This window comes from Phaenicophaeus curvirostris, chromosome 18, assembly GCF_032191515.1.
Source record: "Phaenicophaeus curvirostris isolate KB17595 chromosome 18, BPBGC_Pcur_1.0, whole genome shotgun sequence".
Taxonomy (NCBI): domain Eukaryota; kingdom Metazoa; phylum Chordata; class Aves; order Cuculiformes; family Cuculidae; genus Phaenicophaeus; species Phaenicophaeus curvirostris.
Genome location: NC_091409.1, coordinates 15,187,453 through 15,211,034, shown reverse-complemented (window position 1 = coordinate 15,211,034; position 23,582 = coordinate 15,187,453). Strand labels below are relative to the sequence as shown.

Here is a 23,582-nt window from a genome sequence, read left to right as displayed (position 1 = left end):
CAGAGCTGGCTGGCAGCGCAGCAGGCGGACTGGCTGTGGGAGAGGGGGCTGTTTGCACATCAGTCTTTTTGAGAGTAAAGCGGCATCTAACGTAATCTGGAGCTTGCATTCTCCAGCAAGGAGATTTGTGCGGAGTCTAAACACAGGGCTTGAGCCGTGCGGGCACCATCTTGTGCTGAAGTGCCTCGCTAACGTCTGTCCCTGTGCTCGCCATCATCTCTGCAAAGGGTTTGTTGCTTTTCTTTAACCAAATGTGATTTCCTCTTTGCAGGTTCTGAATTGTGCCCAAGCAGAGTGTGGTGAGCAGCCCCTGGAAGCAGCGTGAGTTGATCCTGAAAGCTTTTCTTCTCCTTTCTAGATCCCACATAATGCTGAGTGGGTTTTGTAGCGTAGAAGGGGTTGCTCAGTATGGAGCTGGTGTTGCAGGGAGATTCATCTGCCAGAAGCCCCAAGCAGGTCTGCAGATCTGGCCTGCTACCACCAAAGCACAAAACGGCCGGGCTTGGGCTTGTCCTGGCTTTCTTTATGTGTTGGGATTTTTCCTGGTTTAGTTAGGAGTTGGGCAACAGCTCCTTTGCCAACAGAAAGGCTCCACCAGAAAGGCTGCCGGAGTCTTTGCCTGCTGAGGGAGCGGCTGTGGGACGTCACGCTTAGTGCTGTTTCCCTGCTCTCTTTTGTGTGGTGGATTTGAGGAGGGCGGTGTGTTTGCAAACCAGCTATTCTGTTTTATTGGGTGAGGATCTGAGCCCGGGCGCAGGTCCCTGGACTTGTGGGGGCTGGGCATGGCTGGCCTGTGGTATGTCCCGGGGAGGCTGGCATTGCCTCAGAGCTTGGGAGAGGACGGTGATAGGTCTGAGCTGCAGAATTAAACTGCTGGGATGCCTGAAAGAGTTAAGGGGTTGTGGTCCAGGCCTTCCTGAAGACCCTCACTGTCCATCCAGCTGGGTGGGCTGCTCTGCTCTAGGGTCCTGGTGAATCTGCACAGTGCTGTCCCTGAGAAACAAGTTGTGAGCTGCTTCTATGTGTCCTGCAGATGGTGTGTGGCCAAGGGTAGCTATAAGGATGAGGTCTTGCTCTTGCTTTTGCTCCCTGACCAGCAAGGAAGCAACACAGCAATGCTCTTGCTCTGGGTTCAAGATGGGAGGAATGTGTCATGGTCTGAAAACTGGAGATGGGGAGCTCCAGGGCTGCACCCCGCCACCCTGGCTCTTTCCTGGGTGACAGTAGCGCGGAGCTTGCTGTATCCCTGGAATCCTGCTGCCCGCTGGGCTTGCTCCTGCCTGCACGAGTCAAAGGGTGCAGAAGCTGCACCTCCCTGTATGCAGGCAAGGTACACCACATCCTTGCTAAGGCCTGTGATGGGCTGCTCTGAAGTGCTCCTCAGGGCTAGAGGTGTCTCTGGCTCTGAACAGGGCAGCTTGTTGCTTTTTTATGAGTGGTGTCTCACCAGTGGTGCTACAGGATTAATGGATTGGGAGCAGCCCTGAGGAGAAGGACTTGGGGTGCTGGGGGCTGAGAAGCTCAATGTGAGCTGGCAATGTGTGCTCACAGCCTGGGGAGCACCTCTGATCCAAGGATAGGCTGAGAGAGTTGGGGTTGTTCAGTCTGGAGAGGAGAAGTCTGTGGGGAGACCTTAGAGCAGCTTCCAGTCCTGAAAGGAGCCCCAGGAAAGCTGGGGGAGGGGCTCTTGATCGAGGAGTGCAGGGATGGGATGAGAGGGAATGGTTTTCAGCTGAAAGAGTGGGGATGGAGATGAGATCTTAGGAGGAAATGTTTTGCCATGAGGGTGGGGAGGCCCTGGCCCAGGTTGCCCAGAGCAGTGGTGGCTGCCCCATCCCTGGAGGTGTTCCAGGCCAGGTTGGATGGGGCTTGGAGCAACCAGATCCAGTGGGAGGTGTCTCTGCCCATGGCAGGGGGTTGGAACTGGATGATCTTTAAGGTCCCTTCCAACCCAACCCAACACATTCTATGATTCTATGCTGATTCTATCAGATCATCCCTCCAGGAGGACTCTTTGCAGCTCTGGTGCGATACCAGTTCATCCTCTATCTGTAGGGAAAGCAAGGAGAATGACTGGGTTTCTCGTCTCATCTCTGCACACTAAAGAGTTAGAGTGCTGGAAAACCAATATTAGAATTGATGGGGGTAGAGATGCAGGCCCAGCTTCAGTATTGGATTGCATGGGACTGCATCGCGTATGCCTCAGTTTCTCACCAGCATGAGGTAGGGTGCCTGAGGGCTTTCACACTGGGTCTCGGCGTAGGGAAGGCTGCTTGTGAGGCTGGACACTGGCCTCCCCCAACGTAAGAACATTTGGCTCCTGGGTGATGCCCGATAAGAAGCTCTGCCACTCATGTGAGTCCCTGTTGGGGTTCCTGGCACTGAGGCAGCATGGGGAGCAGGACACAAACCACGTCCATGGTGACCCCTCATACCCAGCCAACCCCTTGCTTTTGCTGGTGGCCTTGGTGTCCTGAGTGTAGCTAGGGGTCAGTGGCCCAGATCTGGATGTCTTTGGTTTTGTGTTTCCCTCTTTTGGATTCATCTCCTGAGCAAACATTGAGGGTTTGGGGAACATGTCCCCAGCGGGGCTGTTTCGTGCACTCTGGGAGGTCTCACCGAGCCATGTGCTGGTCGCCTGCGGGTCCCAGCTCCCTGGCAAGTCCAGGCAAGCAAAGCCTTGCAGGCACAGCCCAGGCCAGGTGCTGCTTTGTGCTGAGGGAGGTGTCCTTCTGCTTCTGGAAGGACTGGCGATGGTCCCATCACAGCCGTGTGATCGTACTGGCGATGAGCTTCTCATTTCTTTGTATTTCTACAGCTCACTCACAGCTGATGTATCTAGAATAATGGAATGGTTTGAGTTGAATGAGACCTCAAAGCCCATGCAGTTCCACCCCCCTGCCATGGGGAACAGCATATGTGCTTGCAGCCTAGAAAGCTGAACTGTGTCCTGCATCTGGTTGGGCTGCATCTGAAGCAGTGGGACCAGGGAGGGGATTCTGCCCCTCTGCTCCACTCTGGTGAGACCCCACCTGGAGCTCTGTGTCCAGTTCTGGAGTCCTGAGCACAGGAAGGACATGGAGCTGTTGGAGCAAGTCCAGAGGAAGCGACGGAGATGATGTGAGGGCTGGAGAATCTCCCGTACCAGTACAGACTGAGGGAGTTGGGACTGTTCAGCCTGAAGAAGAGAAGGCTCTGGGGAGACCTTAAAGCAGCTTCCAGTCCTGAAAGGGGCTCCAGGAAAACTGAGGAGGGGCTCTTGATCAGGGAGTGTAGGGATAGGATGAGGGGAATGGTTTTCAGCGGAGAGAGGGGAGATTGAGATGAGATCTTAGGGAGAAATGTTTTGCTGTGAGGGTGGGGAGTCCCTGGCCCAGGTTGCCCAGAGCAGTGGTGGCTGCCCCATCCCTGGAGGTGTTGATTTTGCCTTAGAAATTATGTTGGTCTGGTTTATGGAGCAGTTTGGAATATAAGAGTGTTCTCTCCTCCCTGCCCTTCACCCCGTGCAGTGCTGAGACCCTGTCTGGGCAGGCAGTGCTGCCACCCCTGTACTTGCTCTCCCTACCACGGCTCGGTGCTGCTGCCGCACTTTCCTCTAGATTTGGGGCCTCTCGCTGGGAGATGTGCGTTGGTCAATGGAGCTTGCTCTGTGCCATCCCAGATGCGTTGGCCTTGGCTGAGCAAACAGGTTTGCGGTATGTGGCAATGCGTGCCCTGAAGGCTGGTGAGAGCTGCCAGCTCCCTCAAACTCAGCTTGGGGAAGGCTGGCTTCTGGCCAGACACTCTGCTTGCTTTGGCTGATGATTTTAACCTCTTCTGCATCACCTCCATTAGGAGCTGGACTTCCCCCATGCTGGGATGAACTGGGGTGCACACCCGTCTCTGACCCCTCTGCCTGGTTGGTGAGAGCTTCTCTGCCTGAGAGCTGTGACCTTGCCCCACTTTTGACCCGTGGCGATTGGGTGGCGTAAGATGGGCCTTTCCTTGGAAGATGCACCTTTGCTGCTCTACGGCCACGCACTCACCCAGGACCTTGGAAGGTCTCAGAATCACAGAATCCCCTGAGTTGGAAGGGACCTACAAGGATCATCGAGTCCAGCTCCTGTCCCTGCACAGGACAACCCCAACATTCACACCTTGGGTCTGAGGACGTTGGCCAAACGCTTCTGTAATGTTGTCAGCGTGGGGCTATGACTGCTTTCCTTCCAGTGCTCCACCAACCTCTGGGGGAAGAACCTTTTCCTAATGTCCAACATAACCCTCCCCTGGTGCATCTTCCTGCCACTCACTCTGGTCCTGTCCTTGGTCACCAGAGAGAAGAGATCAGCGCCTCCTCCTTCCCTTGTGAGGAAGCTGTAAATTGCTATGAGGTCTCCCCTCAGTCTCCTCTTCTCCAGGCTGAACAGACCAAGTGACTTCAGCTGCTCCTTGTACAACTTCTGTTCTAGACCCCTCACCAACTCCATGCCCTCCTCTGGACGGACACTCTCCAGTAGCTTGAGATCCTTTTTGCACGGTGGCTTCTCACTGTGGTGGAGAGCTCTGTTCCCATGGGATGTACCACCCTTACCACTGGTTTTGGACAAGGTTTGGGACAGGCTCTTGCCTTTCCATACTGGCGATCCTAGCGGGGCTGGGTGGATAGAGCGAGGTGTCCATTCTCAGGTCCCTGCGGAGAAGGACTTGCAGCCTGGGACTGGTGTTTCAGCAACGTTTTTGGCACAGCAGGACCCAAGGGATGTGAAGCTGAAGGCAGCACCTGAGCAGGTGCAGCATGGGGATCTCCAGGACTTGCTCTCTGTGGTGGGTGTGGAGGCTGGACCATGTGCAGCAGACACCTGGACCTGGTCTGGGCATGCTCTGGGGCATCCTCTACCAACAAACGAGTGCTGGTGGTGGCATCTCTCTGGGCTTTTTCCAGCCTCACTCTCTGCTGCCCTTTCTGCTCTCTCACTTATTCTAAGGCAGAGGCTTTTGATTTTCCTTTCTTGGCTTTCCTCCCTGCTGCTGAAGGGGTTAAACAGTGTTAGAGCCACTTCCCATCCTCAGCAACTACCAAGAGCAGGTGCTGAGAGCTGCTGGGTGGGAGCCCAGCAGGTTCTGTGGGGCATGATCTGCTCTCTTCATTGCAGCTTGCTGGGTTCGGCCGCATCCAGACTGCAGGTCTGGGGTGCTGGGGTTCCCCTGCCTCCCCAGGAGATGGTCCTTCACGGTGGCTGGGTAGTTGTCATGCCTCTGTGGACAGCATCCTGGCCTGCTGAGAAAGTCCTCAGCATAGCTGGTAGGTTCTCTACTGTGCATTGCTCAGGGACCTCTGGAAAGGGCCAGTTCTTCATGGAGCCGTGAGCTGACCTGGGAGTCAGGTCTAGGCTTGTGTCCTTCCCCACCTGCCAAGAGGGAAGTTGGTGGGGCACTGGAGGGAGCCTTTCCCTGCAGTGAGGAGCTTTCAGAGCCTCTGAAGCCACCAGGCATGCTGGATAGGGAGTGAGGTTGGGCCTCCTTGCCACTGGTGTCACCTGGAGGATGCTGGTCCGGCTCCCCTGTGCAGGCAGTGGCCCAGGCCGTTTGAGGTAGCTGGCACTGAGATGGTGTTTGTGGCTCCACAGGTGGCTGCTGCAGAGGTCCTGCTTCCCTCTAGCCCGAAGCCCAGCGCAGCCCAGTAATGGTTGTGGTGGTTGGAGGGGTGAGCAGAGCGCTGCCACTCCCATGGCTCTGGTGTGATTCTTCTTGTTCCTCACCACAAGGTTATGTTCTAATTATGAATTTTGGATGGAAAGAGCAGGAGGGTGAGGGAAGGAGAGGGCTGCTGTAATCCTGCTACTCGTTCAGTGTGGCTTTTGCTGCACAAGACCACTCAGCTGCAAGTGAGAAGGCGCTGGTACCCAGGTTGCCGGGGAGACGGAGACGTGCAGCCACTGGGGAGATGTGGCAGATGCTGCGGCCGTGCAGGGCGGATCGCTGTCCCACCCCTTCACTGCCGCCTCTGACAACCCCAGTGGTGTCCTGATGCTGTTGCGGGGGATGCAGCACATCCCAAGAGGCACTGGTGGTGGGGCCCCCACGCCAGTGGCTCCTGGTGGCTGTGGCCGCACCAGTGCCCTGGATGGATGACCTGAAGTCAGAGCAGGCTGGGGAGAGCTTCTGGCATGGATCAGGGACTTGTGTTCCAGAGCCATCTCCAAGCACCCTGATGGGGTGATACTGGTGGGGCTGAGAGGCTGTCTGGGGTGGGGGACAGGTGACCTTACCACTGTTCAGCTCATCCACCTGGTGGCCTACACTTCTCTCCTCTTCTAAAAGGCCACCTTCAGGTCCCTGATCAGGGACCGCGGTGTCAGCTGGGTGTGGGTGCAGTGTGTTTGTGCTCTACTACAGCTCTGCCTGCATCTCCACGTGGCCATCACGCATCCAACCCCTCTTCCAGGCCAGTTCATTGTGCCTTCTGCCTGCATGCCCAGCCCTGGGCAGCTTCATGCAGCTGCATGCGCTGTTCCCCCCACGTCCCCTCCTCCTGGCTGTGGGATGTGTGTCCTGGAGCGAAGCCATTGAGGATAAGAGATAGAAGAAGCTTCACTGTCCTGTTTCCCTCGTCCTGTAGTGAGAGCATGGGAAGCCCACACTCATGATAGCCGTGATGCATGGTAGTTCTGCTGCCAGGCTGAGCTGTGTGAGGCAGAGGAGTCAGGGGTCAGGAAAACATTTCTTCCTAAGATCTCATCCCAATCTCCCCTCTCTCGGCTGAAAACTATCCCCCCTCATCCTATCCCTGCACTCTCTGATCCAGAGCCCCTCCCCAGCATTCCTGGAGTCCCTTTCAGTACTGGAAGCTGCTCTAAGGACTCCCTGGAGCCTTCTCTTCTCCAAGCTGAACAACTCCCGACTCTCTCAGCCTGTCCTCATAGCAGAGGTGCTCTTGGTTTTGTGCCCAGGGTGCTGTGCTGTGGATTAGGACCTTCCTTTCTGAGCACGAGGCACTGGTGGTCTCCCCCTTGGGGCTCTGCCCTTGGGTGAGGTAGGAGGAGAAGCTCCCTTCAGGTTTGCCTCTTTTTTTTTTTTTTTTTTTTTTTACCATTTATTTAGTTGGTTTTAAACTTCTCTAGCCCTTCCTTCTGCTGTCATTTCATTGTCCAATTTCCCTGAACATCCGTCAGTCACCTGCCTGGGGGTAGAATTTGAGATACATCAAAGCTCAGTGAACTTCTGGAGGCGGTAAGCGTACATCCTCTGGGAGCTGGATAGAGATTAAGCAGCCGAGAAAAACAACTGCTCAGGATTGTCCGAGAGGTAAAATAGAAAGGTTGGGGGAGAGCGAGGGAAAACCAGCAAACTTGGTGTCATACCTGGACTGGATTCCTGCTGGGGGTGGTGGGGGCCGCGGGCAGAGGCGAGGCCAAGCAGTAGGAGCGGACCTGCATCCACCCAGCAGCTGAACGGTAAATCCGACTGCAACTTCCAGGGGAAAGGAGGGTGTGACAAAGGGATTTTAAGCTTTGTCATATTTGGAAATAATACCAAAAGTGTTGGATGGGGCTTGGAGCAACCAGATGCAGTGTGAGGTGTCCCTACCCATGCCTGGGGGGTGGAACTGGATTGGCTTTGTGGTTCTTTCCAACCTAAACCATAGGATCCTATGTGCTTGTGGTCACATTGATTTCTTGCAGCACTGATGATTAATCAGATTTTCAGGTGCTAAGTCGAGGGAAAAGCTTGATTTGCTCTCTAGCTCTGACCCATGAGGGGTCAGACCTCTGCTAGAGACACTGGTGATGGGGACAGTTTAAGGAAGCCCCAGAAGGTCTGTTTTCTAGTCTTGATTTTCCATGGTTAACACAGCAATTTCCTGCTCCTCTTCCCAGCCAGCTGATCTGTCTTCACTCATAAGTGAGATGAACAGCAGCATAAGCTGCAGGCAGTGTCCAAAAAGATGTTTGCAAGAACAATTCTCTTCCTTGAGCTCCAGCCTGGCTGTTCCACATGTTGGTCTGCCCTGAACTTGTAGCATTTTCTTGCCTGCAGAGGAATTTTGAGATGATTCTGTGTTTGGAGGGGTTTTCTGAAGTATGCTGGCCTCTATCAGTTGGGAAGCAACAGTGATGCTGAGGCTTGTGATGTGCCCTTTGCAGCCTGGGAACTTGCTTGAGGGATGATGCTGACCAGAGCATAAGGAGGGCTCAGGTGCATCGGTTTCATAGAATCATAGAAGCATAGAATGGTTTGGTTTGAAAGGAACCTCAAAGCCCATCCAGATGCAACCCCCTGCCATGAGCAGGGATGCCTTCCCTGGTGCTTGAAGCCCCATCCAGCCTGGCCTTGAACACCTTCAGGGATGGGGCATCTCCCCATCTCCCACTCTCTATTTCTCATCTCTCGGTTCTCCCTGCCAATGGCAGGGGGTTGGAACTGGGTAATCTTTATGGTCCCTTCCAACACAAACCATTCTAGGATCTATGACTTCTCCGGGTGTCCCTGGGAAAGCAGGTTGTGTGGTGCTGCGGGAGATGTTCATTCCCTGTCAGCCAGGCTGGCTGCTTGAGGCGAGATCAGACAGCGTGAAGTGGTTTCCATTTGTCCTTCTCCTCCCCCTATCTAGCATTTATCAGCTTCTGAAGGCAGCATCTGGATTTGGAATGCAAGGTCTGTCTCTACAAGCATTGCTCCCTTTCCTCTAGGCCTTGGGTCTGAGGCAAGGCTGAGGGATGGGGTGTGGGGGCTGATGGGGTGTGGGGGCTGATGGGGTGCAGGGAGAATTGGAACACATGTCTGGCACAGCCAGACCCTGGGATTCAGCGGTAAGAGGGAAGCTGATGGATACCAGGTGGAGGTTTCTGGTCTCACCTTTGCTGCCAGCGCCGTTGCGGCAGAGCTGGCGCTGCTGGCAGGGACCTGGGGGTGAGGTGGTTCCTGCTGGATGCTGGTCGCTAAGCAACTAGCAGAGGTGGAGCTTTCTGGGTACCATCCCCCCTGGTGCTGCTGCCTGTCTGCTCCAGCACTGACTGCATCCTTTCCAGGCAGCAAGACAGGAGGTCCTGCTGGCCACTCGCACTGTCCTGGGGCTGGAGGACACCCCAGGGCGTCTCCGGGTATCACTGAGCCCTGATGTGGAGCTCCTCTGCCCAAGATTGCTGACACCCTCACTTTGGGGAGGGAAGGTGTCTTGAAGCTCTGTTGACCATTTCGTTTGGGGCTTCTCCGTCAGTGCTGCTTCCCTGCCTGGTTCTACTGTTTTGCATGGAAACAGGGCAACAGGTGGGAAGCCCCAAGGCTCCTGCAGCCTGTGCAGCCCCTTGGCTGGGGGGGGGGGCTGTGTGTGCAGGGTGGGCTGGCTGTGAAAAGCGGAGGGAACGTTTTTCCCCTGGGAGAGTTGAGCTAGGGGAGTCTGGATACGTTCAGTCTCTTAGATGGTGGGTGTGTCAAGATCATAGAATCATCACTGAGTTGGAAAAGACCTTTGAGATCATCAACTCCAACTGTACCTGTCCACTACTAAGTCATATTCCTTAGCACTCCATCTACTCATCTTTTAAACATCTCCAGAGACAGGGGCTCAACCACCTCCCTGGGCAGCTGTTTCAGTGCTTGAGAACCCTTTCAGTGAAGTTTTTCCTTACGTCCAATCTAAACTTCCCCTGATACAGCTTGAGGCCATTTCCTCTCACCTGTCACTTGGGTGAAGAGATGAACGCTCACTTCTCCACAACCTCCTTTCAGGCAGCTGTAGACAGTGATAAGGTCTCCCCTTAGCCTCCTCTTCTCCAGACTAAACAACCCCAGTTCCTTCAGCCACTCCTTGTTCTCCAGCCCCTTCACCAGCTTCATTGCTCTTCTCTTTGCATGCTCCAGGACCTAACTGTCTTCCTTGTAGTGAGGGACCCAAAACTGAAGGCAGGATTTGATGTACGGCCTCACCAGTGCTGAGATGGGGTGGTCTGGATGCTACGGGAAGGCTGGGTGGTGCTGCAGGGGTTGGGGAGGTGTTGGTGGCTCCATTGCTCCAGTGTCCCTCCTCTGGGCTGTCCCTCAAGGTGACTGCAGCCCTGCCCGGCTAAGCTGTGGCCTTGGGTCCTTCTTCTTTATGACCTTCCCAAGGCTGGGTGTTTGTACGGCACTTGGAAGATCTGTGGATCAAATGACATACTGCAGCACGGGAAGGAGTCGTGTCGATGACTACTTGGGGCTGGAGGATGGAAGGTAGCTCTGGGTGGTGCCTGAAACTCTCCAGTGTGTCTGCAGGGCTGGTTGCTGTGTGCCATCACGTTGGACAATGTTGTGTTAAGCAACCTGCTTTCTCCCCTGCTGTCTCCCATAATATTCCTGCCCACCGCCAGTGCTTCTTGCTGGACCTTAGCTGAAAGAGCTGAATGCCCTGGGTGCACCATCCTATCATAAATCTCCTGTCTCCCTGCTCCTAGTGTGCTCTGAACTCTGCTGACAGTGCAAGTGAGCCTTCTAAAAGGTATGCGTTTGCCTGGAAGAGGCACATTCCTGGCTTGACAGGGGCAAGCCAGGCAGCCTTCGGTTTTGCAAGAAGCCTTAATGAACTTTCACACTGCCCCAGGCGCTCCTGGAGCAGCAGGCAGGGGGGCCAGGGGAAGGGGTGGGTTCTACCGGTCCCCATGTGGTTTCTGGCACAGGGGCTGCCCGGTTTGCCACTGGATTCTGGTGCAAGGATCTGTCCTTGCTGCACCCTTTGCTCCTGAGTGGACAAGCTGCCAGACTGCAGGTCATGGAGTAGAATTGTGGAGTCATTAAGGTTGAAAAAGATGCCTAAGCTCATCCAGGCCAACTGTCAGCCCAGCCCCACCGTGCCTGCTAAACCCTGTCCCCAAGTGCCACAGCCATACGATGTTTGAACCCCTCCAGGGATGGGGACTCCAATGCTGCCCTGGGCAACCAGTTCCAGGACTTCACCATTCTGTCAGTAAAGACACTTTTCCTAATATCCAATCTAAACCTCCCCTGGTACAACTTGAGGTCATTCCCTCTCATCCCATCCCTTGTTCCTTGGGAGCAGAGCCCAGCACCTGCATCCCCACAACCTCCTTCCAGGAGCTGCAGAGAGCGATGAGGTCTCCCCTCAGCCTCCTCTTCTCCAGGCTAAACAGCCCCAGGGTGCTCAGCTGCTCCCACAACCCCTGCTCTCCAGACCCTTCCCCAGCTCCGTTCCCTTCTCTGGATGTGCTCCAGCTCCTCAAGGTCTTTCCTAGAGTGAGGGGCCCAAAACTGAACTCAGGATTTGAGACCAAGCCAAGGGGGACAATTGCTTCTCTGCTCCTGCTGGCCACCCCATGGCTGATCCAATCCATGAGGCTGGTGGCTCACAGGTGGGAGCCTGTGCTCTGTGCTGGCTCAGCTTTGGGGTCCCTGCAAGCCTGCAGGCTGGTGTGGCTGCACTGGCTCAAGGTGCTGGGTGGCAGTGGGGCTCTTCCTTGGTCAAGAAGGGGACCAGTGAGCCATTCCCCGTAGAGCCATGCCCTGACAGCCTGTGAAGGGGCTGGTTCTATGCAGCCTTGCCACCAGGCTCTCTTCCAGAGGAGGCAACGAGGTGGCCATCACCGCCTGCCTGCATCTACCTGCTGAGAGGGTGGGTGGCTGGCAGCAAGGATGGCTCATGAGGAGCAGCAGCAGTGTCTGCCTGGGAGCAGGGGATGGATTTTAGCCATCTGGTGACAGGCATTTCTGCTTGTGTTCCCAAGTGGGTCTGATCAGAGGGAGGGAGTTGAAGTGTGAGGGAATTGAGCTGAAACCAGAGAGCTCTGGAATAGCATTGGCCCTTTGGCATCTCCAAAGCCTATGGCACTGCGGAGATGCTGCCCTGCTGGGGCTGGACAGGGACGTGGCATAGCTGAGGGCATCAGTTGACCTCGGATTTTGGAAGGGAAAATGGGTGCAGGAGACTGGAGGGATCAGCCCTCTGTGGAGGGGTCCCATGGAGGGGTGACAGTGGCCTGGGAGTGACTGGAGCGATCTGTGAGGGCCAAGGAAAGCAGAGAGAAACCTGAGAGCAGGTCACGATCTGCTGAAATGATGATGCTGTGATGTCCGGGCTCAGTGCTGTCATGCAGCGTCCCATGGCTGGTGCTGCTGGTCCCTTCCCACGAGCTCCCTGTGGCCTCTGGGAGCAGGGAAAGCAAACCAGGAGATGATGGGTGGCTGCTGGTCCCTTCCCACGAGCTCCCTGTGGCCTCTGGGAGCAGGGAAAGCAAACCAGGAGATGATGGGTGGCTGCTGGTCCCTTCCCACGAGCTCACTGTGGCCTCTAGGAGCATGGAGAGCAAACCAGGAGATGATGGGTGGCTGCTGGTCCCTTCCCACGAGCTCACTGTGGCCTCTAGGAGCATGGAGAGCAAACCAGGAGATGATGGGTGGCTCGGGGTTGCAGTCTGCACCGGCTCTTTCATCTTGCTGATGGGTGGCGTCTGAGCTGCACTTTCATCTGAAATCTGGGGTGTTTATGCAAGGGCTGAATCACCACTCTCCTGACCCATGGTTTGAGAGATCTTTGTTTTCATGTTAATGAAGATGTGTGGAAGGTGTTTCCTGGCTTCCCAAGCTGTCTGGTGCCTGGTCACAACAACTTATGCCTGACCTTATTTATTCAGCTGGGAGATGTCACTAGAAAGGAGTGAAACCCTGTTTAAAATGGCCCCAGAATTTCCCAGGTCTTGCAAAACGACCGTGTGTCGTGGTGGGAACAGCAGGGAGGATGTGCTGCTTTTGTAGCCTGGCAGGCTTGGAGGAGGAGGCGCCTCATTCCCGTTCCCCTGTGCTGGGGTGCAGCAAGGGTCACGATCCTCTTCCCTGGATTTTGCTGGTGCCAAAAGGGCTGGAGCAACACATGGAGAGAGCAATCTGGCAGGAGGGTTGAGTCTCTCAGGACGGAGTCTGCCCCTACTACTCTGGCCGCTGGCAGCTGAGCCAGGGAGGTGCTGAGTTGCCATTGCTGCTTGACTCAAGGCTGACTTGGGGGACAGCCCTGCCCTCTTCCTCTGAACTCCGTGGCTTCTTAACTTTGCTTGCTTCTTTTCCCCCCCTGTAACTTTCTTATGATTTATTTCTGACCCATGGCATGATGCCTTTGGAGCCGTGGGGGAGCTGAGCCTGGCTTCGGAAATGTAGTTTGATGAAACAAGCTCAGGCTGCTCTATTAACCCGAGCGCAGGGGGATGCCACCGTGGGCAGCAGGTCACTGCCCAGCTCCCAACTGCGATGCCAGGGGAGATTTGTCATGGGGGAGGCACTTCTCTGGCTGTCAGCTGTGTTTGCTAAAGCCCAGCATCCTGCTCTGGGGTCAAATGTCTCCGTGCTGCCTGGCTCACGCATGATGAGCGAGCAGATGTCCGGGCTCTTGGCAACTACTGACATAATATAAATACATAATTGCCTAAACACAGATTTCAACATGTGTAAATTAAGTCTGAGCTTGCTGCAGGAGAGCGGCATTGCGAGCCATGTTCAGAGAGGTGGGAGAGCCCCACGCCCTGGGCTCCTTCCATGTGGTGGATCCCAAAGCTTGTGGAGCTGTTACATGGATCACTGCTCTCACAGAAGGGTGTTGCTGCAGAAGCATCTCATCCTTGCAGCCATTACTGTCATATTTTCCCCCACTTAGAATCACAGAATCCTAGAATGGTTTGGGTTGGAAGGGACCTCAAAGCCTATCCAGTTCCATCCCCTGCCATGGACAGGGACAACTCCCTCTGGATCCAGTTGCTCCAAGCCCCGTCCAATCTGACCTGGAACACCTCCAGGGATGGGGCAGCTCTGGGAAACGTGGGTCTCCCCACCCTCACAGCAAAACATTTCTCCCTGAGATCTCATCTCCATCTCCCCTCTCTCAGCTGAAAACTGTTCCCCTCGCCCTATCCCTGCACTCCCTGATCGTGAGCCCCTCCACAGCTTTCCTGTAGGCAATTCCTGACCCAATTCATCACTTGGCATCTCCAGCCTGACCAGTGTGCACCCTGTTGGTGAAGAGCCACCATCTACTTCTCATAGTGGTGCTCAGCAGCTGCTTCAACTCTGGGTTTGGCTCATTTTCCCCAGCTCAGTATCCCTCAGGAACTCCAGGTCAGGTCCGTGGTTGCAGAGCATGCCAACTCAACAGCCCAAGGTCACCAGGCTTGCTTGGGGCAGGAAAGCAACCACCTCTCCTGAAAAAGGTGTCTGAAGTAGCCATCAAAGCCTTATGCTGATTTAAGGCACCCTTGTAGGGCAGGCTTGGGCCTGTCTTCAGGAAGGGGCTGGTCCAGACAGCCTTGATGAGACCTTCCTGCCCTCCATTGCCAGCCGGGCTCTGGGCTAGACCTGTCATCTCTGCTGGAGGGACAGGAGCTGACGTGTCCCTGCAGTTCCACTGGTAGCAGCCTCCTGAGGTTAGTTGGTGGTGATCTCTTCCACCAGCAGCAGCCTCCTGAGGTTAGTTGGTGGTGATCTCTTCCACCAGCAGCTTCAAATCTCATTGCTCTTCCCTACCTAAAGGCAGGAGCTGTGGCAGGTCTGGGTCCTCCTGATGCTGTGCTGTTGTGTGGTGGGTCTGGTTAGCAGGACAAGGGAGCAGGGCTCGGTCGGGACAGTGCGAGGTCTGCTCAAAGGCTGGTGAGAAAGGCGACTGAGGTGAAGAGGGAATGCTCGTGCTATTCTTTGTGTTCCTAGCGTGACCTACTTGAGCTCACCCCATCCTGCTGGGCAGGAGAACATCATGCTGTGTCGGTCTGACGTCTTTCCAAATGCTCTTGGCACAGTGAGTGGGAGGGAGAAAGCTTGGAGGTGATGGGAGAGGGGTGAGTGCTGGGCAACGCGGCTGTGAGACTACATGTGTATGTGGTGACGCAGATGGATGTGTGGAGCTAAGCTCATGGGTGGATAGAGGAATGATGCCTGCATACACCTCGTGGTTGCAGGGGGGACTGGATGAGGTAGACAGTAGTGGCAGGGGTGAACAGAAAAGCTTCTCCAAGCACCCTGATGCCCTGCTGGCTTCTGCAGTACTTGAGTCCTGTTGCCCAGGTGCCGGGGGCTGCAGGGCCTGGGATCTTGGGCTTTAGTCCTGCTTGTTGTGTACACATTTCATAGAATCCTAGACTCACAGGGCAGTTTGGGTTGGAACGGACCTCAAAGCCCATCCAGTTCCACCCCTGCCGTGAGCAGGGACACCTCCCACTGGATCCGGTTGCTCCAAGCCCCATCCAGCCTGGCCTGGAACCCCTCCAGGGATGGGGCAGCCACCACTGCTCTGGGCAACCAGGGCTAGAGACTCGTCACCCTTACAGGAAAACATTTCTTTGTAAGATCTCATCTCACTCTCCCCTGTTTCCGCTTAACATTTTAATTTCTTCCTGGGCAGAGGAGGCAGATCCCCGGGAACAGGAGGATGCCTTTGGTGTGAGGCGAAGGGGGAACTGCTTTATAGTAAACAGAGAACATCAGAACGGGTTGTGATTGTCTGGAAAAAAGACTTGGATGCTAAAGCACCCATCTGTGTGACTGATCTAAGGAACAGAGAGAAAATAGCAGGACAGGAGGAGTGAACGTGGAGAGGGGGCTTGAAACAGGTGTGTGGGCATGAGGGGTCTTAGAAAGCTGTGGTTACGCGCCAGACGGCGAATCTCAGTGCTGTGATTGCAGAGTATTGCTGCCCTGGCTAGCGGGGATCTGCATGAGGCTGGCAGAGACTGGTGAACCTGGTGGTCCCTCTGGCTACAGGCAGCGGGGGTGCGTGAACTAGACCCTCATGGCACAACCGAGGTCCTGATGGCAGGAGGAGGAATGGAATGCGCTCAGTTTGGAGCCAGCAGAGCTGTGTGCCCAGCTACCCATGGCTCTGCTGACTGCTTTCTGCTCTGTAAGAGTGGAGTGGAGAGAAGCTGCTGGGGCTGGTCCCGCCGGGACCTCCCTAGGCAGCCGTGTTTGCCTTAGTTCAGTGGATTTGTAGACCTGCTGCTCTCTGAGGGCCTCTGCGTCGCCTCTGGGAAGGACCGAGGGAAGGGGAGGGACCTGAGAAGGCACTTTCCCATCAGGGTGGTGCAGTTGCCACACCAGAAGGATGGGATGTCATCCAGAGGGACCTGGTCAGGCTGGAGAAGTGGGGATGTGCAAGCCTCATGAGGTTCAACAAGGCCAAGGGCAAGGTCCTACACCTGGCTTGGGGCAGTCCCTAATTTCAATACAGGATGGGGGATGATGTGACTGAGAGCAGCCCTGCTCTCAGCCCCAAGTCCAAGAAAGACTTGGGGTGCTGGTTGATGAGAAGCTCAACATGAGCCAGCAATGTGCGCCCACAGCCCAGAAGGCCAAGCATGTCCTGGGCTGCATCAAAATCAGCGTGGCCAGCAGGGTGAGGGAGGTGATTCTGCCCCTCTATTCCTCTCTTGTAAGACCTCACCTGGAGTCCTGTGTCCAGTTCTGGGATCCTCAGCATAAGAAGGATATGGAGCTGTTGGAACGGGTCCAGAGGAGGCTACAAAGATGATCAGAGGCCTGGAGCACCTCCCGTATGAGGACAGGCTGAGAGAGTTGGGGCTGTTCTGCCTGGAGAAGAGAAGGCTCTGAGGAGATCTTATAGCGACCTTCCAGCACCTGAAAGGGCTCCAGGAAAGCTGGGGAGGGACTGTTCACAAAGGCTTGTGATGACAGGACAAGGGGTAATGGTTATAACCTGGAGAGGGGCAGATTTAGACTAGACATAAGGAAGAATTTCTTCACCATGAGGGTGGTGAGGCCCTGGCACAGGTTGCCCAGGGAAATTGTGGTTGTCCCAGCCCTGGAGGTGTTCAAAGCCAGGTTGGATGGGCCTTGGGCAGCCTGATCTAGTGGGATGTCCCTGATGTCCCTGCCCATGGCAGGGGGGTTGGAACTGGATGATCTTTAAGGTTCCTTCCAACCCAGAATACTGTGATTCTATGATACAGTTCTTGCTGGTTGAATGGTGGCCACAGGTTTTCTGCCCTGGGTCGAGGGAGCTGCCATGGTTGTTGCTCCCTCCTCTATGCAGGGCTGAGTGGACACCAGCACCAGCTCCCTGTGGAAGAATCCCCTGGAGGGGTCACAGTGGCCTGGGGATGGTGGGGAGCTGCAGAGCTTGAAAGAGTGGAAAGGCAGAAGGAGCTGTGCCCTGGCTCCTCGGGACAGGGACAACCACAGCCCACAACTACAGGGAAGGAGGTTTGCTGAGATGCCAGAGAATCCCTCTCTGATGTGATGAGGATAAAGCCATAAAGCACTGGTGTAGGCGGCGGTGCAGGGAGAGGTTTCCACCACAGCAGGCTATTAGCAGTGTGTCAGGCTGGTATGGATGGAGCTGCTCCCTGTGTTGAGCTGAGGAGGATTAAAAGCTCTCTTGAAGCACCGTCTTCAAGAGGAACCACTGCTGCAGCCTCCCTGGGGCTGGCAGAGGTGGGATGGGAACCTGGAGGAGGATTATTGAGGGCAAGCGCACAAGAGGCAGTGGGGACCAGGGCTCCCACGTCAGCTGCATCCGGAGCCTCACCTCTGTGAGTCAGCATTTTGCTGCCGATGATTCACAGCGGCGCTGCAAGACAGCCACGGGCTGGCGCAGGGCTGAAATTAATTGTCTGGAAGGAGAGCGGCGCAAGAGGAGGGAAGAGAAGATGTTTTCCCTCATCTTATCAGCATTTCCCAAGCCTGGCTGTGAGCTATGCCAGCACTGAGCGGGAGAGGGATATGCTTTGCCTGCAAAGGGAGCTCCACCTTTCGGTCCTTTCTCTGGCAGTGGCTGGGGTGCAGGAGTTGGTGCCGTGGCACCTTGGTGACCTGGTGGCTGCATCCAGCCATCATTGTCTTAAGTTGAGAGTACAGTCTCCTGCTTGGCCGGACCTCCTGGTGCACTGTTTCGGTCACAGACAGCTCCGTTCCTGCTGTGATCTGATGGGGAGGGTGAAACAACCTCCCTCCACCCTGTGTGCACATGGGGAGACAGCTGTGGTCCCTGCAAACCACACTGCAGGGCTCTGTGCTGAGCACGTGTTTCTGGAATTCAGATTAAAAGTGGGGATCACCCACCACCCACCAGAAAAAGGGAGGTGGGTGACCCCCCAGCACATCTGGCACAGCTGTAAATCCATTGAGCAGTCCTGAACCAGCTTGAGCATGAATCATAGAATCATAGAATCACAGAATCACTAGGTTGGAAAAGACCCACCAGATCATTGAGTCCAACCATTCCCATCAATCACTAAACTATGTCCCTCAGCACCTCATCCACCCAACTTTTAAACCCCTCCAGGGAAGGGGACTCAACCCCCTCCCTGGGCAGCCTCTGCCAGTGCCCAATGACACTTACCGTGAAAATTTTTTTCCTGATGTCCAGCCTGAACCTCACCTGGCAGAACTCAAGGCCATTCCCTCTCATCCTGTCCCCGTCACTTGGGAGAAGAGCCCAGATCCCTGCTCTCCACAACCTCCTTTCAGGCAGTTATAGAGAGCAATGAGGTCTCCCCTCAGCCTCCTCTTCTCCAGGCTAAACACTCCCAGCTCTCTCAGCCGTTCCTCATAAGGCCTGTTCTCCAGCCCCTTCACCAGCTTCGTTGCTCTTCTCTGGACTCGCTCCAGAGCCTCAACATGCTTCTTGTGGGGAGGGGCCCAGAACTGAACACAGGATTCGAGGAGCGGTCTCCCCAGTGCCGAGTCCAGAGGGAGAAGAACCTCCCTGGCCCTGCTGGTCACGCCGTTTCTGATCCAAGCCAAGATGCCATTGGCCTTCTTGGCCACCTGGGCCACTGCTGGCTCATGTTCAGTCGCTGTCAACCAACACCCCCAGGTCCCTCTCCTCCAGGCAGCTTTCCATCCAGACTTCTCCTAGTCTGTAGCTGCTCAGGGTTGTTGTGCCCCAAGTGCAGGACCCGGCATTTGGCCTTGTTAAACCTCATCCCATTGGTCTCAGCCCAGTGGTCCAGCCTGTTCAGATCCCTTTGGAGCCTCCCTGCCCTCCAACAGATCTTAGTGTCATCTGCAAACTTGCTAAGGGTGCACTCAATGCTTTCATCCAGGTCATTGATAAAGACATTGAACAGGGCTTGAAGTTGAGGGTCAAGTACTATCGTTATGCTTCAAGAGTATTATTTGGGCTCAGATGCCCTCAACCAGAGATGTAAACAGTCAGAACTGCCCAAAGGTTTAAGCTTGTTGGGGACTGGGTCCCATCCTTGATGCTGTAGCTCAGGTCAGAGGCTGAAGTCATGCACTGGAACCGGCTGCCCAGGGCAGTGATGGAGTCTCCATCCCTGGAGGGGTTCAGAAGCCATGTGGCCGTGGCACTTTGGATTTAGCAGGCACGGTGGGGTTGGGTTGATTGTTGCACTGGATGATCTTGGAGGTCCTTTCCAGCCTTAATGATTCTGTAATTCTAAGTGTTGTGTCCTCAGTGCACAAGTTGGTGCTTTCCAGCCTCTGATTTCCTTCTCCTGCAGTACTTTTGCAGAACAGGTGCCCTGCGGTGGGTTTCTTTGGTTACATTTTGCAAGTCATTGAGGCGTTCTCCGTCTGTCCTTAGTTTATACATCCATCATGTCCGGGCACTCGGATGTCAAAGGGGAGCTTCTCCCCAGCTCTGCGAGGAGACAAATAATGTTGCTTGCAAATATGTATTGAAATGAGGCTGGTGAAGTATTTTCTTTGCAAAGCAGAGTCAGAGCCAGGTAGGAAAGGTTATTCAAGGCCATCATCCTCTTGCCATCCATCTCCGCCGAGGCAATCGTTCGAAGGTTGGTCTCTGCTGCGGGGCAGCCTGATGGGGAGGTGTCCGGCCGTAGCCCGGGCTCCTGGTTGCTATTTCTGGCTCCTGCTCAGCCCTGTGACTTTTTCAAGCTCCTTTGACACCTTCTTGGTCCTTTTGTGTATCTGTGAAATGCTTCAGAGCATGGAAATTTCCAAGTTACAGTTTTTCCCGCAGCAGCTGGAATTTAGCTATGCCGCACATATATTTTAGAACTTGGGCGTAGGAGCGGGCACTGCAGTGCCGGTCGCTGCAGGCGCGGCTGGGGACGGGCGTCACGGTGCCTTTAGGACTCGGACCTTCTGAAGTGATGGTGCACAGTGTGTTTGCCTGTGCGGTGATGATGCTGCATTAATGTATATAATATATACATTATAGATACATCCAGAATATAAAACAGGCAGGGAAAGCAGCCCGGGCAGAGCTAATTGCTGCTGAAAGACAAACAGGGGACACATGAATAGAAAGCAGAAGGGAACTGAAGGAAATCCGTTCCCAAGTACTGGCTGTGTGTGGGAACCCCTGTGCCGCAGCAAAGTCAGGACAGAGCTGGGGGGAGATGGCATCTCAGCATCTTGGGGCTGTGACCTGGTGGGGAGCTGATGAGAGGGGAGCCGGGAGCATGTGGGGCTCTTGAAGAAGGGTGTGGGGCAGCACAGGGGCTGGGGCAGCTCCACTCCTGCTCCTCCAGGCTTGGTGGCACGGCCTGTCCTCTCCCTGTCTCTACCCAGGGAGGTGGTTGAGTCCCAATCCCTGAAGGTAAAAGACAGGTGGATGAGGTGCGCAGGAATATGATTTAGTAGTGGACAGGTACGGTTGGACTCAATGATCTCAAAGGTCTTTTCCAACCAAGTGATTGTTTGATTCTGTGATTCTGTGGTGTGTGGGAAGGGCTGGGGGCCCCTTTCCTCCTTGCCCTTTAGGCTTGCCCTGTGCATCCAGTCCAGTGAAGGCGTGTGCTCCCCGCAGTGGGTGCCGGCCAGAGCCCTGGATCCAGCCAACACATCTCCTGGTGACCTTTGCATGGGGTCTGGGGGTAACCAGAGGGGTCTTTGGGGTCCCCAGCCACTGGGGCACTGTCCCAGACAAACTGGAAGACATGAGGCTAGGCAGGGGCTTCCCCAACAAGTAGGGCACCACATGGTTATCCCTCTTCCATCCCTCTGGCTTTTAAAAGATTTGTCTCTTATCATGGCGCAGCATGGACCCGCTGGCCGCACAAGGGGATCCAGGCTGGGTTGGAGAGCGCCCTGCAGTGCGGTTGCAGCTTTGGGGCAGGACGGAGGTACCCGCCCCTTGGCACCATTTGTTTTTCTCTGCATTTGTTTTTCTCTGTTTTTCTCCACGTGGTCCCCATCCCCACAGTGGCCCGTGGTGTCCTCTGTGCAAGGTCATAGCCTGTGGAGGAAGCCCATGGGCTGCTCTCCCCCTTCATGGCAGCTCTGAGCTGACTTGCTTTTTCTTCTCCCCACCCTCTGTTATCCCTCTTCCATCCCTTCTAGGCTTTTAAAAGATTTGTCTCTTATCTTTGATAATTGTCTGCAAGCCTGGAACATCTCTGAGGGTTCAGAGCTGTCCTTGACTTGGAAAAAAACTTAAAAGCTCTTTTCTCCTCTGCCTGGGTGCATGCAGAGGGTACGTGTCCTCCTCTGTGTCAGTCTGGGAAGCTGCTGCACCATGGGGACGAGGGATGGGATATTTCAGTGCGTAGGACAAGGTTCTTCCTCCTCTGCCTGCCCTCTCCTCATTGGAGCTCTTCACCAGCAGATGGGCTGCTCCTTGGTTTGCTCCTGGCCTCATCCGGTGGGTCGGTGTCCCCGAACCAGCTTGTTAGTGGGATGTTGAACCCTGAGATGAGCAGGGGGAACCGTGCTGAGTGTGCTGTTGTTATTAATCATAGAATCACAGAATGCCAGGTTGGAAGGGACCTCAAGGATCATCTGGTCCAACCTTCTTAGGCGATATGTAGTTTAAATGAGATGGCGCAGCACCTCCCTGTCCAGCTGAGCCTTCTCAGTGTCCAGTGTAGATGTTCAGTGACTTTTCAGGGTCCTGATCCTGCTTCAGTCTGTTGTCGCTGGTGGAGATGTGGTCCATGGCTGCACAGCCACAGTGGGGCCACTGCTCTTCTCTCCCAGATGAATGTTCCTCGTGGTTGGCAGAGGGTCAGATGGGAAGGAACCAGAGCGAAGCCTGTGCTGGTGTCTTTAGGCATTCAGGAACTATGAGCCAGGCATCCTGAAAGCAGGGCAATGGAGTTAAAACCCACAAATATTCTAGTAACAGCCCCTCCAGTGCTTGTTTCTCCCTGTGTGGACCTCAAGGTGGGTACTGAGCTCTTTTTTGCTAATGTGAGGACAGAGCTGACCAGATGGTGACAGGGATAAGCAGTTCAAGTGTGGTATTTTGGGAAAAGACTGTTTCAGCATGGAACAGGAATGCCGTGCTGCAGCCCCTGGCTCCCCTAGATCCTCACTCCTGTACCTAGGTGCCAGCAGGACTCCACGTGAAACCTATTGTGGTTCAGGTCTCTCCAATGCCTTGTGCACCCTGTGGGTGTCACCAGTGGCAGATTGCAGAGCTGGGGAGAAGAGCTTTTCCACAGGCAGCTCCATCCCTGTTAGTGGACAGTGGGGACAATCACAGAATCCTTAGGTTGGAAAAGACCTTTGAGATCATCAAGCCCAACTGTACCTGTCCACTAGTAAACCAGATCCCTAGCACCTTGTCTACCCGTCTTTTCAACCTCTCCAGGGATGGGGACTCCACCACCTCCCTGGGCAGCCTCTGCCAGTGCCTGAGAACCCTTTTGAGGAAGAAATTTTTCCTGATGTCCAATCTGAACCTGCCCTGGCACAGTTTGAGGCCATTCCGATGGGTCCCTTTCAGCCTGTCACCCTGGTGCCTGAACACCTCAGGCTGGGTGAATTGTTGCTTCTTGCCTGGGATGGAGGGAAGGTCCTTTCTGCCCTTGTTTTCCCTAGTCTACCTTGTGGAGCCAGCATAGGGGTGTTTCATGGAGTTGAGTGCTCATCAGAGAGGGAGGATGACCAAGGCCATCACCAGCCTCTCCAGGCTGGTTTGCTGGCTCCTGCTGCCTCCTTCCTGCTTTGGGCAGCTCCTCAGGGCCGGGGCATTTGGCTGAGCCGGGGGATTGTGCATGACATGAAAAATCACGTCTTTCCCATCACGCGTCAGGTCCAATCTGAGGCCTGGCTTGGGTCTCAGGGTCTTTGTCTGCCACCGTATTCCCCTCCCTCTCCTGCCTGTGCTTCATCTCCTCTTTTGGCTCTGGGCTGTCTCTTCCCTCCACTTTCTTCATCTCCTCTTCCTTGTTCCCACAGCAGCTCCAAACAAGGAGGTTTTACAGTCGTGGGTGCTCAGAAATGGGTGACGCCAGCCTTGACCAGAGCAGCAGGGGTGCAGGGCAGCCAGGAACTTGCGGCCCCTGACCCCAAATCCCTGCAACTGCAGCCCACAGGGGTGAGGTGAGGTTCAAGGCTGGAGATGCCACTGAGGATGCTGGATGCCCAGGCTGCGGTCCCACTTGCATGTGGGGTGCTGGAATGCTGCTCCGGTGGGAGCTGCTTCCCTGCCAGGAGCCAGGGAAGCTGGAAGCCTGACGGGTCCCTGACCTGGCTACACTTGTGGGGATTGTGGTGCCGAGGTTGAGGTGCCCTGCTATGAGGACAGGCTGAGAGAGTTTGGGTTGTTCAGCCTGGAGAAGAGAGGGCTCCAGGGAGACCTTAGGGCAGTTTCCAATCCTGAAAGGGGCTCCAGGAAAGCTGGGGAGGGGCTCTGGATCAGGGAGTGCAGGGATGGGATGAGGGGCAACGGTTTTTCAGCTACAGGA

At 55.1% G+C, this 23,582-nt stretch overlaps 1 protein-coding gene across 7 annotated transcripts in view; it reads left to right on the top strand.

Annotated features, from left to right (window-relative positions):
• Window positions 1-271: 271 nt before the first annotated feature.
• EPB41L1 (erythrocyte membrane protein band 4.1 like 1) overlaps window positions 272-23,582 on the top strand; it is a 60,732-nt gene continuing 37,421 nt past the window's right edge. For all 7 annotated transcript variants that reach the window (XM_069871712.1, XM_069871713.1, XM_069871717.1 and 4 more), the window contains exon 1: window positions 272-321. The gene's annotated coding sequence lies outside the window, so the exon portion shown is untranslated. The remainder of the gene's footprint in view (window positions 322-23,582) is intronic.